The sequence below is a fragment of the Oncorhynchus gorbuscha genome, linkage group LG18 (genome assembly GCF_021184085.1).
Source record: "Oncorhynchus gorbuscha isolate QuinsamMale2020 ecotype Even-year linkage group LG18, OgorEven_v1.0, whole genome shotgun sequence".
Classification (NCBI taxonomy): Eukaryota; Metazoa; Chordata; class Actinopteri; order Salmoniformes; family Salmonidae; genus Oncorhynchus; species Oncorhynchus gorbuscha.
This window is the reverse complement of record NC_060190.1, coordinates 13,861,703-13,876,370: the sequence shown is the minus strand read 5'-3', so window position 1 is coordinate 13,876,370 and position 14,668 is coordinate 13,861,703. Positions and strand designations below refer to the sequence as shown.

The following is a 14,668-nucleotide window of genomic DNA, read 5'->3' as shown; positions in this document are numbered from 1 at the left end:
CATGTACTTTACTCGCATAAAAAGGTTGGATGGAAACCTGGTTAGAAAGATGAATTCAAACCGACCATCTTTAATTCACCAACATCATAGTCTTTTACGTTTTTAGTGTATCGGAAAACTCTTATCCCTTTACTGAAATGTATTTCACCCGTTTTTCCAGGTGAGACACTGAAATGATGCTCTCGTTTTCTATAACAGCCTGGTGAAAAGACATACAGATCTCGGTCACTTTTAAGGACCAGTTGAAAATAAATTTACTTCAGACACTTGAACCACGAATTTTCAAGCATCTTAATCTTATTAAAGCCATGTACAGTGCCATGTATGCTCCAATTGTCTCACTAGGCTTGGCCTTTCCCCAGACTTTTCAGGGTCAGAAAGCTAGAGTTACCCTAGCTACACACAGATCACGTTACAACCGGCGCACAACACACCACCTTATGACATTTAAACCAACACAGTTACTAAACAAATGTTGACAAAGGCACAATAAATAGTGCTGTACATTCCAACTGGGACTGCGTGCTAAGGCTTGCTGTAACCTGTATTATAGTATTAGGAGTAAAATGCTAATTCATACCGTTTACAAAAGCAAAGAGAAACATGAGTGTCCCTCTTTGTAAGGCATATCAATTCATCTACATGTCTGCCAGGAAATGCTGCGAGGAGGGGGGGGGGGGGGTTCAGGACATTCTAACAATGTCCTAATTGTCACATCCAGTTTTATTGTCATATTGTGGTTGTTAGTGTTTGGATACATCAGACATAGGCAATATCAAGGTCAGTGGTAAAGGACAGTGGATATCATACAATACATTAGCTATGCATTGCAGTCTGAGTCGAGGACATTTTATATGAGGACTATTTGGTTTAACAAAGCACTGACCGTGCATGTGGGTAGACAAAACATGTGACACACGCATGCACGCGCACGACGGTAGCCTAGTGGTTACAGCGTTGGACTAGTAACCGAAAGGTTGCAAGATCGAATCCCTGAGCTGACAAGGTACAAATCTGTCGTTCCCCTGAACAAGGCAGTTAAACCACTGTTCCTAGGCCGTCATTGAAAATAAGAATTTGTTATTAACCGACTTGCCTACTTAAATAAAGGTTACATTTTAAAAAAAAATATTAACTCAGCTGTGTGCAGCTCGCCACACACCCACTCAAGAGACAGATGAGAATGACACTCTCCTCCTTCATCCCCCTCTCCAACCTCCTTAATTAACTGAGTGTATTGCTCTGGCCACTCCTGCCACATCCATCCATCCACTCCCTCCACGTACAGCTGTCAGAGGGAGCAGCAGGGTCGTATACATACAGCAGGGTCGTATACATACTCTAGGTCTGGCTTTTACTGTATCCACCCCCACCACCATGATGCATAATGTCTGGTAGTCCTGTAGCATGTCGTGTCTATTGACAAGAATGATAAGTAGTACTTGTGTTTTCACTAGGATGCTAAATAAGGGTGCATGGATGCCTTCCAAAATATCATGTTATTATACAATTATAAATGTCTTACTACCACGCCTTAAAGGACAAATAAAAAGATATTGAGGGGAATCAATTGGCATTTGGTAACCTGCAGCACAGTCTCACACACAAAACAAATGGAGCATGCCCATCCGTGCGTACACACACACACACAAACAAACGACATGTCATATCTTTATCTGTCATATTTACATGCTGCCAAGGCCAAGTTGGCAGGCATTGTATTGTGGGTCTATTAACTACCCAGCCAAGCGCAGCCTTGTATCCCATTTAGAGGGGGTCACCAGCGAGTATGGTTATTGGCCATCTCCCCGTCTCTTTCTCTGTGTGGTTGTCATTGGGCCAGGCAGAATGCCAAGGGAAAGACCCTGTTACGCTGCCCAGTGTGCCCACTGTACAACCCTGGGCTCCACCAGGTCCTCGTTCCGGGGTCTGCCAGCAAATTAACAGTCCAGAGAATCTACAGGAACTGTGAGAAAACAATTGTCCAGTTCCCTAGACAAACACACAGTGGGGTGCGGAAGACTGGGCCACTAAGGGCAAAGCCAAAAACGTCTGATCCCTGAGGATGTGTTCAGTACAGTATATCCATGAGGATATAATCAAACACACAGGCGATTGTTTTTGTGTAGCCTACACAAGTTACTCTTGAGAAATGTGGAATGAACAGCAATATGCACAGCAGTATGCTACGTGGTGTAACTCAAACAAGGAAAGTTACGTCAATCTGAGTGTCAAGGATCGCAAACGGCTTTCCTAACGTAAATGAGCAGTTCAAACGTTACCTTAAAGTGTTACAGTTGCATAGGGGCCGTTCATCCAAGATGAGCAGCGCCAAAGGTGAAGGAATAATAAGGAGACTTTGCCAAGGGAACTTCAATAAGTCACGAATAAAAGTGTAACTCTCTGACTCTAATAATGGATGTCCTTCTGAGTCCGACTGACCTTCCAGAGGACTCGCGTTGAACTCGTAGAGGCCGGTTGGAAGAGCCCGTCTTTGGTGCTCTTTGGCCATTCAGAAGGGGTGTGTACGTGTGTGGAGTCACACACGAACGAGAGAGGAAGGAAGGGCAGACGAGGGTGTTACAGAAAGAAGCGAGGCAGGGTGGGAGGGAGGGGGTATAAAATAGACAGATAGTGACGGTTGAGGAGGGAGGAGGGACACTTGCAGGGTACAGTACTTAGGAAAGTGGGAAGGGATAGGAAAGAGGGCGCAAACTGAGACGGCGAGAGAGGGCACAGGAGGGAGGAGAGGGGCCCTTGAGAAAAGGGTACTTAGGAAAGGAAAGAAAGGGATGAATGGGTTTAGCCTGTCACCACCAGATTGAATAACAAATCAGAATTTGCAAACCGGCTGAGAGGGAGAAGCTTGTCAAATGCAAATCTTGCCTCTAATTGGCTGAGAGGGCCAAGGACTCTGGACCCATGGTCACCCGGGCAACAGTTCAGTCATGTGACGAAGCCCAACTGATGCCTCTGCCAGTAGGGATTTTATTCAAATGGTAAGTACGTAATTATTCAACTTCAAGGTAGAGGCTTTTAAACCAGAGAAAGGCTCTGTACTAAAATGGGGCAAGATTTACAAGACCTTTTGCACTAGAGCGAAATCCGCACCTTTTCCCCCCAGAGGGAACAGGAAAAGCTAGAACAATCAAAGTCAAACCATTTAAGACTTCCACATAACAACAAGAGGAAAGTACACCTTTGAGATCGCTTTAGTAAATCTATGCCAGATCACCCCGCCCCACACAAGCTAATATACAATGCATCAGTGATGAAACTTGTTTTCTGAACCCAGACAGTGCTTCCATCTAAGAACTTCAACGTTCTTTCACTGAGGGTGTAACTGACCCCATAACTGGCCTCATTTACATCAAGCAGTGCCACACAGTCCATTACTGTGGTGGCCAGGGGGGGCAGTGTGGGCACTATGGGATAATGAGATCAGATTGATAGGTAAGTAGATAAATAATGGGTATCGTTCAAGCACTAGTTTAACACTGCCGTGAGATAGTAGCGTATATAGTCTCTCCTGATAGGCTGAACAGCCAGCATGCACATGAAATGTAGTTTATGGGTGACGAGATTAGAGCCTTTCTAATGATTGTGGTTCAGGCTAATTATAGTGGCCTCATTTTGGAGTGATGCTCCCGTATGGCCGTGTCTAGACATGACAGTTAATGCAGTTTTTGTATTCGGACTATGGAGTTCTGATCACGGAATTCCGAACACATCATGCATCTACACTAAAATGTGTCCACCATGTCCACATTTTGTCCGGATTCCCTTTTCCCGCACTATATTAAAATGCCAGACTGCATTCTGCAAATGGTAGGATAGGCTAAATATGATAACACAACAACTAGCAAAACTAAAGGGATTGCAAACAGGAGAACATAAATTTAGCCAAAAGAAAATGTTTTTTTCTAACTATTAACTAGCCGGCTAGCATTTGAGGCCAGCGAACATGCTCCTCACACACTAGGAACGTATTTCCTCCAGCATTATAATGAAAAGGTGCCTCTCAGTACCAAAACACACGTTTTCTGGAGACTTATGGGCAGAGTGCTGATGACGTCACCCACTACGCTTTAGGTAGCCTGATTGCATCCAGACTGAGGAGAAACCTGCCCACAATGCATCCCAGACCACAGTGCGACTTTTATGCGTCTAGACCCGTAATTTTTAATACGATCTTCGTATTCTGATAGCAGAAACTGCATGTAAGTGTCAAGTGTAGACATGGCAATAGAGGTGCCCCCCGAAAATAGAACAGGTAACATTAGTTCCTACTAGGTAGGCCTTCAAACTAAAATTGCGGGAAAGACACCAAAAACCCACCAAACCTCTGAGAAAAGACAATAATTAGTCAACACACTATACTAATAAAAAGCTGAAAATTAACTATTAAAATAGTCGAGGGCCTATGATCCAGAAGGAGCAACAGGCCTGAGTATGTAAGTAAATACTATACACATCTCTGGAGCCAAGCAGCCAGACAACATGGGTTGAGGCGGGTGAGGAGTATGCAGAGACATTTCAAACAGCTGAACTGATGAGATGACCTTAGCCACTGTCTCATGGTCAGAGATAAGCTGCTGTGTTGTATCAGTTGAGTATCTAGACAGTGTTCACTCCCCAAACAATAAACATTGCCTACGAAACCTTCTGCACACTTACCATGGCTGAACTGCCTTCACTATAAACCTGATTCATCAAGTCACAAGGCAATTACAACTAAAATTATATCTCAATTTAAAAAGGTGGACTCGGCAAAATCACGTAGCCACGAGCAGCACCGCAGATATTGAGATAAGTGAGATGCAAGACTTCGCTCTCACACAGTATTAAAGCGTGGTAGACGGGGCACCAAAACAGCCTCACTTCAACGCTCTCAGTTGTTGCGGAAATTGGCCCACTGTGCCGTTTACTTTCTGCATCGACATCATATCTCTGAGCCTACCTTTAAAGTAAACAAAGTTCTGATTCCAATACAAAAAAAACTAATTCAAGCTTCTCAGAGGACGAGGAACGCGATACATGTTCTAAATTTCTCTTTAACCAGATTAAAACCGCTGACAAAGTCAACGCCCCTGTAAACAGACTGCCGTGACATATCAAAATACATTCATACACCAAAACCAAGGTTACTCTAAAGTACAAAATAAACAAGAAAACTAGAAATTGCAAATGGAAAAAAAATAGCCGTCACTTGGTGCAAAGATTCTCAATTAATGTGTGGTTCAGTTGGTAGCTTGTGGCGTTTGCAACGCCAGGGTTGTGGGTTCGATTCCCACGGGGGACCGGTAGGAACAAGTATGAAAAAGTATGCACTCACAACTATAAGTCGCTCTGGATGAGAGCGTCTGCTAAATTACTAAAAATGTTTAACACATTCTCTTTTTTGAAGACAAACTGACACACACCATCCCATCCAACAGATGACACCACATCTATCACACCCTGTCTACATAGGTATTCTAACAGACGCTTAGCTCTCACTCCTATAAAGCAACGTCCCCCCAAACTAGAGGTCGACCGATTAATTAGGCCCGATTTCAAGTTCATAACAATCGGTAATCAGGATTCTTGGATGCTGATTATGGCCGATTACATTGCAATCCATGAGGAGACTGCGTGGCAGGCTGACCACCTGTTACGCGAGTGCAGCAAGGAGCCAAGGTAAGTTGCTAGCAAGCTTTAAACTTATAAAAAACTATCAATCTTAACATAAACACTAGTTAACTACACATGGTTGATGATATTACTAGTTTAACTAGCTTGTCCTGCTTTGCATATAATCAATGAAGTGCCTGTTAATGTATCATCGAATCACAGCCTACTTCAACTTCACCAAACGGGTGATGATTTCGCTAGAAGCATGTGTTTCAGACATAAGGAAGTGGATGGCTGCAAACTTTCTACTATTAAACTCGGACAAAACAGAGATGCTTGTTCTAGGTCCCAAGAAACAAAGAGATCTTCTGTTGAATCTGACAATTAATCTTAATGGTTGTACAGTCGTCTCAAATAAAACTGTGAAGGACCTCGGCGTTACTCTGGACCCTGATCTCTCTTTTGAAGAACATATCAAGACCATTTCGAGGACAGCTTTTTTCCATCTACGTAACATTGCAAAAATCAGAAACTTTCTGTCCAAAAATGATGCAGAAAAATTAATCCATGCTTTTGTCACTTCTAGGTTAGACTACTGCAATGCTCTATTTTCCGGCTACCCGGATAAAGCACTAAATAAACTTCAGTTAGTGCTAAATACGGCTGCTAGAATCCTGACTAGAACCAAAAAATTTGATCATATTACTCCAGTGCTAGCCTCTCTACACTGGCTTCCTGTCAAAGCAAGGGCTGATTTCAAGGTTTTACTGCTAACCTACAAAGCATTACATGGGCTTGCTCCTACCTACCTCTCTGATTTGGTCCTGCCGTACATACCTACACGTACGCTACGGTCACAAGACGCAGGCCTCCTAATTGTCCCTAGAATTTCTAAGCAAACAGCTGGAGGCAGGGCTTTCTCCTATAGAGCTCCATTTTTATGGAACGGTCTGCCTACCCATGTCAGAGACGCAAACTCGGTCTCAACCTTTAAGTCTTTACTGAAGACTCATCTCTTCAGTGGGTCATATGATTGAGTGTAGTCTGGCCCAGGAGTGGGAAGGTGAACGGAAAGGCTCTGGAGCAACGAACCACCCTTGCTGTCTCTGCCTGGCCGGTTCCCCTCTTTTCACTGGGATTCTTTGCCTCTAACCCTGTTACGGGGCTGAGTCACTGGCTTGCTGGGGCTCTCTCGTGCCATCCCTGGGGGGGTGCGTCACCTGGGTGGGTTGATTCACTGTTGTGGTCGGCCTGTCTGGGTTCCCCCTTGGGTTGTACCGTGTCGGAGATCTTTGTGGGCTATACTCGGCCTTGTCTCAGGATGGTAAGTTGGTGGTTGAAGATTTCCCTCTAGTGGTGTGGGGGCTGTGCTTTGGCAAAGTGGGTGGGGTTATATCCTTCCTGTTTGGCCCTGTCCGGGGGTGTCCTCGGATGGGGCCACAGTGTCTCCTGACCCCTCCTGTCTCAGCCTCCAGTATTTATGCTGCAGTAGTTTATGTGTCGGGGGGCTAGGGTCAGTTTGTTTATCTGGAGTACTTCTCCTGTCCTATTCAGGTGTCCTGTGTGAATCTAAGTGTGTGTTCTCTAATTCTCTCCTTCTCTCTTTCTTTCTCTCTCTCGGAGGACCTGAGCCCTAGGACCATGCCCCAGGACTACCTGACATGATGACTCCTTGCTGTCCCCAGTCCACCTGGCCATGCTGCTGCTCCAGTTTCAACTGGCCTGGGCCCTAGGACCATGTCCCAGGACTACCTGACATGAGGACTCCTTGCTGTCCCCAGTCCACCTGACTGTGCTGCTGCTCCAGTTTCAACTGTTCTGCCTTATTATTTGACCATGCTGGTCATTTATGAACATTTGAACATCTTGGTCATGTTCTGTTATAATCTCTACCCGGCACAGCCAGAAGAGGACTGGCCACCCCACATAGCCCGGTTCCTCTCTAGGTTTCTTCCTAGGTTTTGGCCTTTCTAGGGAGTTTTTCCTAGCCACCGTGCTTTTACACCTGCATTGTTTGCTGTTTGGGGTTTTAGGCTGGGTTTCTGTACAGCACTTTGAGATATCAGCTGATGTACGAAGGGCTATATAAATAAATTTGATTTGATTTGATTTGATTTGATGATTTAACAAAAGCACATTTGCAAAAAAAGCACAATCGTTGCACCAATGTACCTAACCATAAACATCAATGCCTTTCTTACATTCAATACACAAGTATATATTTGAAATCTGCATATTTAGTTAAAATAAATTCATATTAGCGGGCAATATTAACTAGGGAAATTGTGTCCCTTCTCTTGCATTCAGTGCAAGCAGAGTCTGGGTATATACAGCAGTTTAGGCCGCCTGGCTCGTTGCGAACTGTGTGAAGACCATTTCTTCCTAACAATGTAACAGCAATATTTAAAAACGTAGGGTTGCCACCCGTCCTATAAAATACAGAACAGTTCTGTATTTCACTGAAAGAATAAACGTTTTGTTTTAGATTTGACCATATTAATGACCTAAGGCTCGTATTTGTGTGTTTATTATATGATAATTAAGTCTATGATTTGATGCTTGATAGAGCAGTCTGACAGAGCGGTGGTAGGCAGCAGCAGGCTTGTAAGCATTCATTCAAACAGCACGTTCCTGCATTTGCCAGCAGCTCCTCACAATGATTGAAGCACAGCGCTGTTTATGACTTCAAGCCTATCAACTCCAGAGATTAGATCGGCAATACTATAGTGCCTATAAGAACATCCACTAATCAAAAGGTATATGAAATACAAATAGTATAGAGAGAAATAGTCCTATAATAACTACAACCTAAAACTTCTTAACTGGGAATATTGAAGACTCATGTTAAAAAGGAACCATCAGCTTTCATTTGTTCTCATGTTCTGAGCAAGGAACTTAAACGTTAGCTTTTTTACATGGCACATACTGCACTTTTACTTTCTTGTCCAACACTGTGTTTTTGCATTATTTAAACCAAATTGAACATGTTGTTTCATATTTATTTTAGTCTAAATTGATTTTATTTATGTATTATATTAAGTTCAAATAAAAAGTGTTCATTCAGTTTTGTTGTAAAAAAATTAAATAGGCTGATTAATCGGTATCTGCTTTTTTTGGTCCTCCAATAAATCGCTATTTGAGTTGAAAAATCATAATCGTTCGACCTCTACCCCAAACACTGCAATCTCCATTAACTCAAACTGGGAGCACTGTTCGGTTAACCATTAACTTCCTCATTGTACTATTTCCCATAAAGACCCAGTCTATCAACCACCTCACTGATAAAGGTGTGGCGTCTCTTAAACGTATATTGTGTTAGTTCTGGTACGGGAATAGAGAGGGAAAGGAGTAGGACAAAGCATTTGAAGATCATTGTTTGTGCATTTCCACTGTGACATTTCATATGGATGGTACAGACGAAACCAAAGTCCGGATAAACGTTGAAGCCTCTGGATCTACAGAGATGAAGCCACAGGTACTATTGACATGATCATAGGAGCAGGGCCTCGATCAGGTACAAACCAAGGCAAAATGCAAATCACCAAGCCTGTCATGAGTCATGACAAAAGGCAGGATGTGAGGTGAGAGATAACGCTCCACAAAGCAAATGAGGAAACACTTGGTATAGTCTGAGAGAAAGACAAAACAGGATGAGTGGATGAGAGAGAGAGAGAAATAGTAAGAAAGCTAGAGAGAGATACTACACAGACACCAGCATGCATCTTTAAGAATGACCTCTATCCAGAAGATTTGTTCCAAGCTAATGAATACAGCTATGATACAGAGGCAGGTATAGGGCATGGGAAAGTGGACAAAGAAAGGGGGGCGTGAGAGACAGAGAGACAGAGTGAGAGGACACAGAGCCACAAAAAGAGAGAGAAAGAGAGAGACAACAGCAGTGTATCAGGAGAACCTTTACTTGGACAGATACCGGTTATTTTTACAACCCACTAGTCACCCAGACAACTGGAGCAGCTATATCTGGACTCCAACTATGGTGTGAATAGAAAGTGGCCTTAAATGCCTAAACCTAAATACCAACACACTCTCAGCTGATTCTCTGTGTAGACCAGAGGTCACTAGCCCTGCTCCTACAGATCTAATACACTAAAGGGTGTGCAGGCTTTTTGTTCCAGCCCAGCTCTAACATACCCACTAATGTGACCGGACCAATCTACTACTCATAAAGACCTTGATCAGTTGAATTACTTGACATCAGTGTTGGGCTGCAACAAAAGCCTGCACACTCTGTAGCTAGAGACAAGAGTCTGAACAAAAACTACAAGTGAATGAGAGGTTGAAGGATTGAGAGTCGCACACTGTCATCATTATGTCTGTCAAGTGGTAATTCTCATCAATGTAATGTCATTCACAACTCGGCATTAAGAAGACAAATAGGACCATTCCAGCTTAGCAGAGTGGCATTCTAACTCTAATATGCTTACAGACAGAGAGTTGCTATTTTAGACACATGGTTGTATTTGAAGAGAGTACGCTGATGGTTTGGGTAGTTGGGAACGCCAATGCACGCACTGTATCCTTTATCATGCACACGTTTGGTCTGCGCTGGTGTGAATTGTTGCAGTTACGACGTGGCTAAACTAGACTTTCACACAACATGCAATCAGACTCATGCTAACTTGACGCTGCACAAATACCTTGGACGACTACACCGTGTTACATTCTCGACGTTTTTAGTAGGAAGACGGTATTACAAACTGAAACCACTGTGCCAGCTCACGAGGCAGTTGTCACAGGTCAATAATCAACCTAAAGTGGCCCCACACAAATACAAATGAACGTGTTGAGTGCACACACACACACACACACACACACACACACACACACACGTTCTGCAATGGCTGCCAACTACATATGCTCTGTCTGGCCAAAAGCTCCTTCAGTTGTTTGTCAGTCATACCACGCCTGGTAAACTATAAATCCTTTCAGACATGTGCCCCCTCACACACCAGACACATATTTCCCTATACTTCTATATATTTAATATTTTCCATATAGGCCTCCCTAGTCAAGAGAACAGGTGGCAGGTGGTATGGACACAACATTACCCAACTCATGCCATTATAATAACATAGCCACAACATTACCCAAATCATGCCATTATAATAACATAGCCACAACATTACCCAAATCATGCCATTATAATAACATAGCCACAACATTACCCAACTCATGCCATTATAATAACATAGCCACAACATTAGCAGACTCATGCCATTATAATAACACAGCCACAACCTTAGGATAGATAAACCATACCATCATAATAACAGTTAAACAGTTGATAAAGTACAACCACAGCATCAGTTTGTGAAATGCCGTATCTTGGTATATGTTAACCCCATCTTGCAAGTACTGTGGTTCAACAGGCCTACAACCAAATCAACCTGTGGTTCAACAGGCCTATAGTCCTTCTGAAGGCCTTTTGACTGGCTCTTACACAACCTAGCTAAGGCCAACAATACACACATGACAACACAATACATCAGCTATGAAGTGAACCTCAGCCTCTATGATCTTCAAAATAACAACAAATAAGGGATAATGAACGCAAACCGAGTCAGAGGCTAACTACAGCAGCATAGACGCAGAGACGGTATGCTAATAATGCTAATAACATTAGGTTATTCGATTTATTGACTAACTCAGTATATCACTTACTGTTGTAAATTACAGTTCTTCCTGTGCTGCTAGGAGTATCCTTGCATTGATTGGTTGCAGGTACTGTTGGTAGGACAGTCTCTCCTTGAGAGTGAGTGAGCCCGAGTCAAATCCAATGGCCTCTACAGCTGCTGCTTCTCTTGTCAGCTACCTTAGAGAGAGAGAGAGAGAGAGAGAGAGTAAGTGAGGGAGGGAAGGCGGGAAGAGGTGGGGTTATAATGGAGAGTTGGGGAGGGACAGAAAGAGAGAGTGTGTGTGACAAAGTGTGTGTGTGACAAAGTGTGTGTGTGTGTGAGAATGAAAGAGTCTGTGAGTCAGCACTTGTACACCCTGTCATATTGCAGCTGCAGGCAAGGAATTCCCTCTCCCCTCTCTCTCTCTGTCATACTATCTGCCTCAGTCTGGTGCTCTGATTAGAGCCATTCATTTGCATCAGTCAAATCAGACATCTCACTTTCTACACAAGGCTGTACACGAGCCAAATCAAATGCCTTACTCATGCACTACTATATTACGCTAAAGTTCAACATCTATTACCTACAGCTATTATAATGAATTGTTTTTTCTAAAGTAGAAGATGACTGATTAACAAACAATAATGCTCAAATATGGTCATAATGAAACCAGTGACGTGCAACAAACCAAGATAAACTTAGCTCATGTTGTTTGGTTCCAAAATGCTCTCTAAATCTGGCTTATAGGTTTTAGAAATAATTGTCCATTGTAGTTTGACAATTAAACTAACCGGAAAACTAGGACGATTCGGCTACATGCTGATGGCATATGGTAGGGCAACACTAGACAATGGGCAATAAAGGAATGCACTGAATATGAAAGGCATGAATACATCATAGATCTGTGATTACCGAGGCGTCATTATTTGGCATAGACTCTAAACCAGTTGTCTGGTCATGAACTGTTAGGCTATTTATGGAAAAGTATCATAACTTTTAAAAAAGGCATGTTCTCAGTTACAGCTCTGAGTAATAAGGGCTGCCATATAAGGGCATTTCTATTTAGTCATAAAAAAAATGATGGTTATAGCGCCACCTCCTGTTGTGTCCCGAGCTAATACAACAGGATGCAGTCAAGACAGCCTAGGCTAAAGTGATTATGACGTTCAAAGAGTGAGGTGACTGGATCTGACATGCAGCAACTCGCTTGATTGTATCTGTATCGAGGTGTTACAGTATATTGCAAACACCCATCAATATGTAGGGTTGGTATAGTCAGTGTCAAGGGTGTGTTGGATAGTTCCAAGGACTAACATCAGTTGTTTAACACTATCAATATGCATTAGATGACAGAATAGGGCCTTATACACCTATTTTGATAAATGTTTTCAAAACATGGCCACATTGACAGAGGACTGGTACGGAAACACCACTACAGAACACATTGACAGTAGTCATAAAATTATAGCCTACCACAGTTATACCGGTAGGGGAATTTCAAAGACAAACTTTACTGTTTGTTTGAAACATTGCAAAAATGGTGTCGCAAACAGAAACAATGTTGCAAACAGAAACATGGCAAGTCCTGTTAGTAAACTATCCTATTCAATATTTATCTGCCGTCTTCCTATATCCCGTTGTAATTTGTCGTCCACTATGAATCAATTGCATGTAAACTAAAGATTGACATGTTTGGGGTAAAAAGGAAATGTTAATTATCGATTTGAATTGTCGGCAACCTGATGGGTGCGATTCATTTGTCAATTAGGCCTAACGAAGATTAGATCATGTCGTGATACGATCCGATTTGCCTCAGCCAATTTTCCAGTTGACTAGCTAACGTTACATCTCTCTTCATCTTTTCTGCTGATAATTAATTCACTATGCTGCAACTGAAAAGGGTGACAGTCGTGTACAATGAATTAATGTGACCTACTTCTGAGATAAAAAAAAGTGTTTCTTTTGAGAACATTTTCAAAGAGCACAGGCGTTTTGCATTTCCACCGACAACAAGAGGGCAGGGATCCCACCCTATGTGAGCGAGCCTATGGAAACTTCGCTTCATCAAGTTGGTCACACATTGCTTTGTTTAGAAGATAATTACCTACATGCAACCATCAACAGATAATACTGTGACATACGGTGATAAGTTTATAGAGACTTACGCATTTGCTTTTATCCAAGTTCTTCAAGGTCATTGTAGGCAAACTTGACAGGAACTTTTCCTCCGGACTTCGGGCTTTCAAAGCGCTGGGTCCGTCTGTATTTGGTCATCTTGGAAGCGAAGCATTATGGAACATGTAGTTTCACGGGCAACCTCCTTGCTTAGCTAGAATACTTTGAAGCAGTGCCCCCCAGGAACAGTAACAGACATGATGAACACCTCAACAATCTCGCATTCATGCGCAAATATGAAAACTATTTAGTGAAATTGTATGTATTACAAATGTCAATGTGTTCAGAATGTGTCTAACATGTAAGTATAAGATGTACACACATACCTTGTTTGATTTCAACAGACAAAACATTATTATAGAAAACCACCTAAAAAAATCCAGTGGAAGTTCCCTGGGTACATCATAAAAGTAACTTCCCTGCAGTTTGCAGCCCAGCCATGTTCAAATTAGAGGCAGCCAAACCAGCGGTCACATGAAATGTATTTTAGTCATGTCCTGCTGCTCCATAGATCATTTTGATGATACTATATCTGACATATCAGGCATTCATCTAGTAGGTTAAAGGAAGCAGTTAACCTCAAGGCAGCAGATTACAAGCATGGAAATGATTAAAAAGCTTGGCCTACTTCCTATATTACATTTTGAGGCTGTTTATTGACTTTCTTAGATATTATTTATGGTTATATTCATGCTTATTTTTTAAAATATAAAATTGGATGGATGTAATAATATTCAAGGGTGCAAAATATACAGCACTGTGCAAAAGTTTTAGGCAGGTATGAAAAAATGCTGTAAAGTAAGAATGCTTTCAAAAATAGACATATTAATAGATTATTGGGTAGCCTAGTGGTTAGAGCATCGGGCCAGTAACCGAACTGTTCTTAACTGACTTGCCTAGTTAAATAAAGATTAAATTAACTAAATGCAAAGTGAGTGAAAAATGTCAATCAAATCCATATTTGGTGTGACCACTGTTTGCCTTCAAAACAGCATCAATTCTTGTAGGTACACTTGCACAAAGTCAGGGATTGTGTAGGCATATAGTCAGGTGTATGATTATACCACACAGGTGCTAATGATCATCAATTAAATATGTAGGTTGAAACACAATCATTAACTGAAACAGAAACATGGGTGTAGGAGGAATAAAACTGGGTAAGGATCAGCTTACAAGGTGAGGTTGCTGAAGACAGTTTACTGTCAAAAGTCATACACCATGGCAAGACTGAGCACAGCCACAAG

At 42.3% G+C, this 14,668-nt stretch overlaps 1 protein-coding gene across 9 annotated transcripts in view; it reads right to left on the bottom strand.

Annotated features, from left to right (window-relative positions):
* The window catches only part of LOC124002879 (trafficking kinesin-binding protein 1-like), a 68,278-nt gene extending 54,310 nt beyond the window's left edge, over positions 1–13,968 (bottom strand). For 3 of the 9 annotated variants that reach the window (XR_006833147.1, XM_046310674.1, XM_046310675.1), the window contains exons 1-3: positions 13,751–13,965; positions 13,415–13,586; positions 11,296–11,446 (exon numbers count right to left, since the gene is read on the bottom strand). The gene's annotated coding sequence lies outside the window, so the exon portion shown is untranslated. Of the gene's footprint in view, positions 1–2,282; positions 2,519–11,295; positions 11,447–13,414; positions 13,587–13,750 lie in introns of those variants that run through there. The other 6 variants (XM_046310673.1, XM_046310672.1, XM_046310671.1 and 3 more) reach the window with 5 other exon arrangements.
* Between the last annotated feature and the right edge of the window lie 700 nt (positions 13,969–14,668).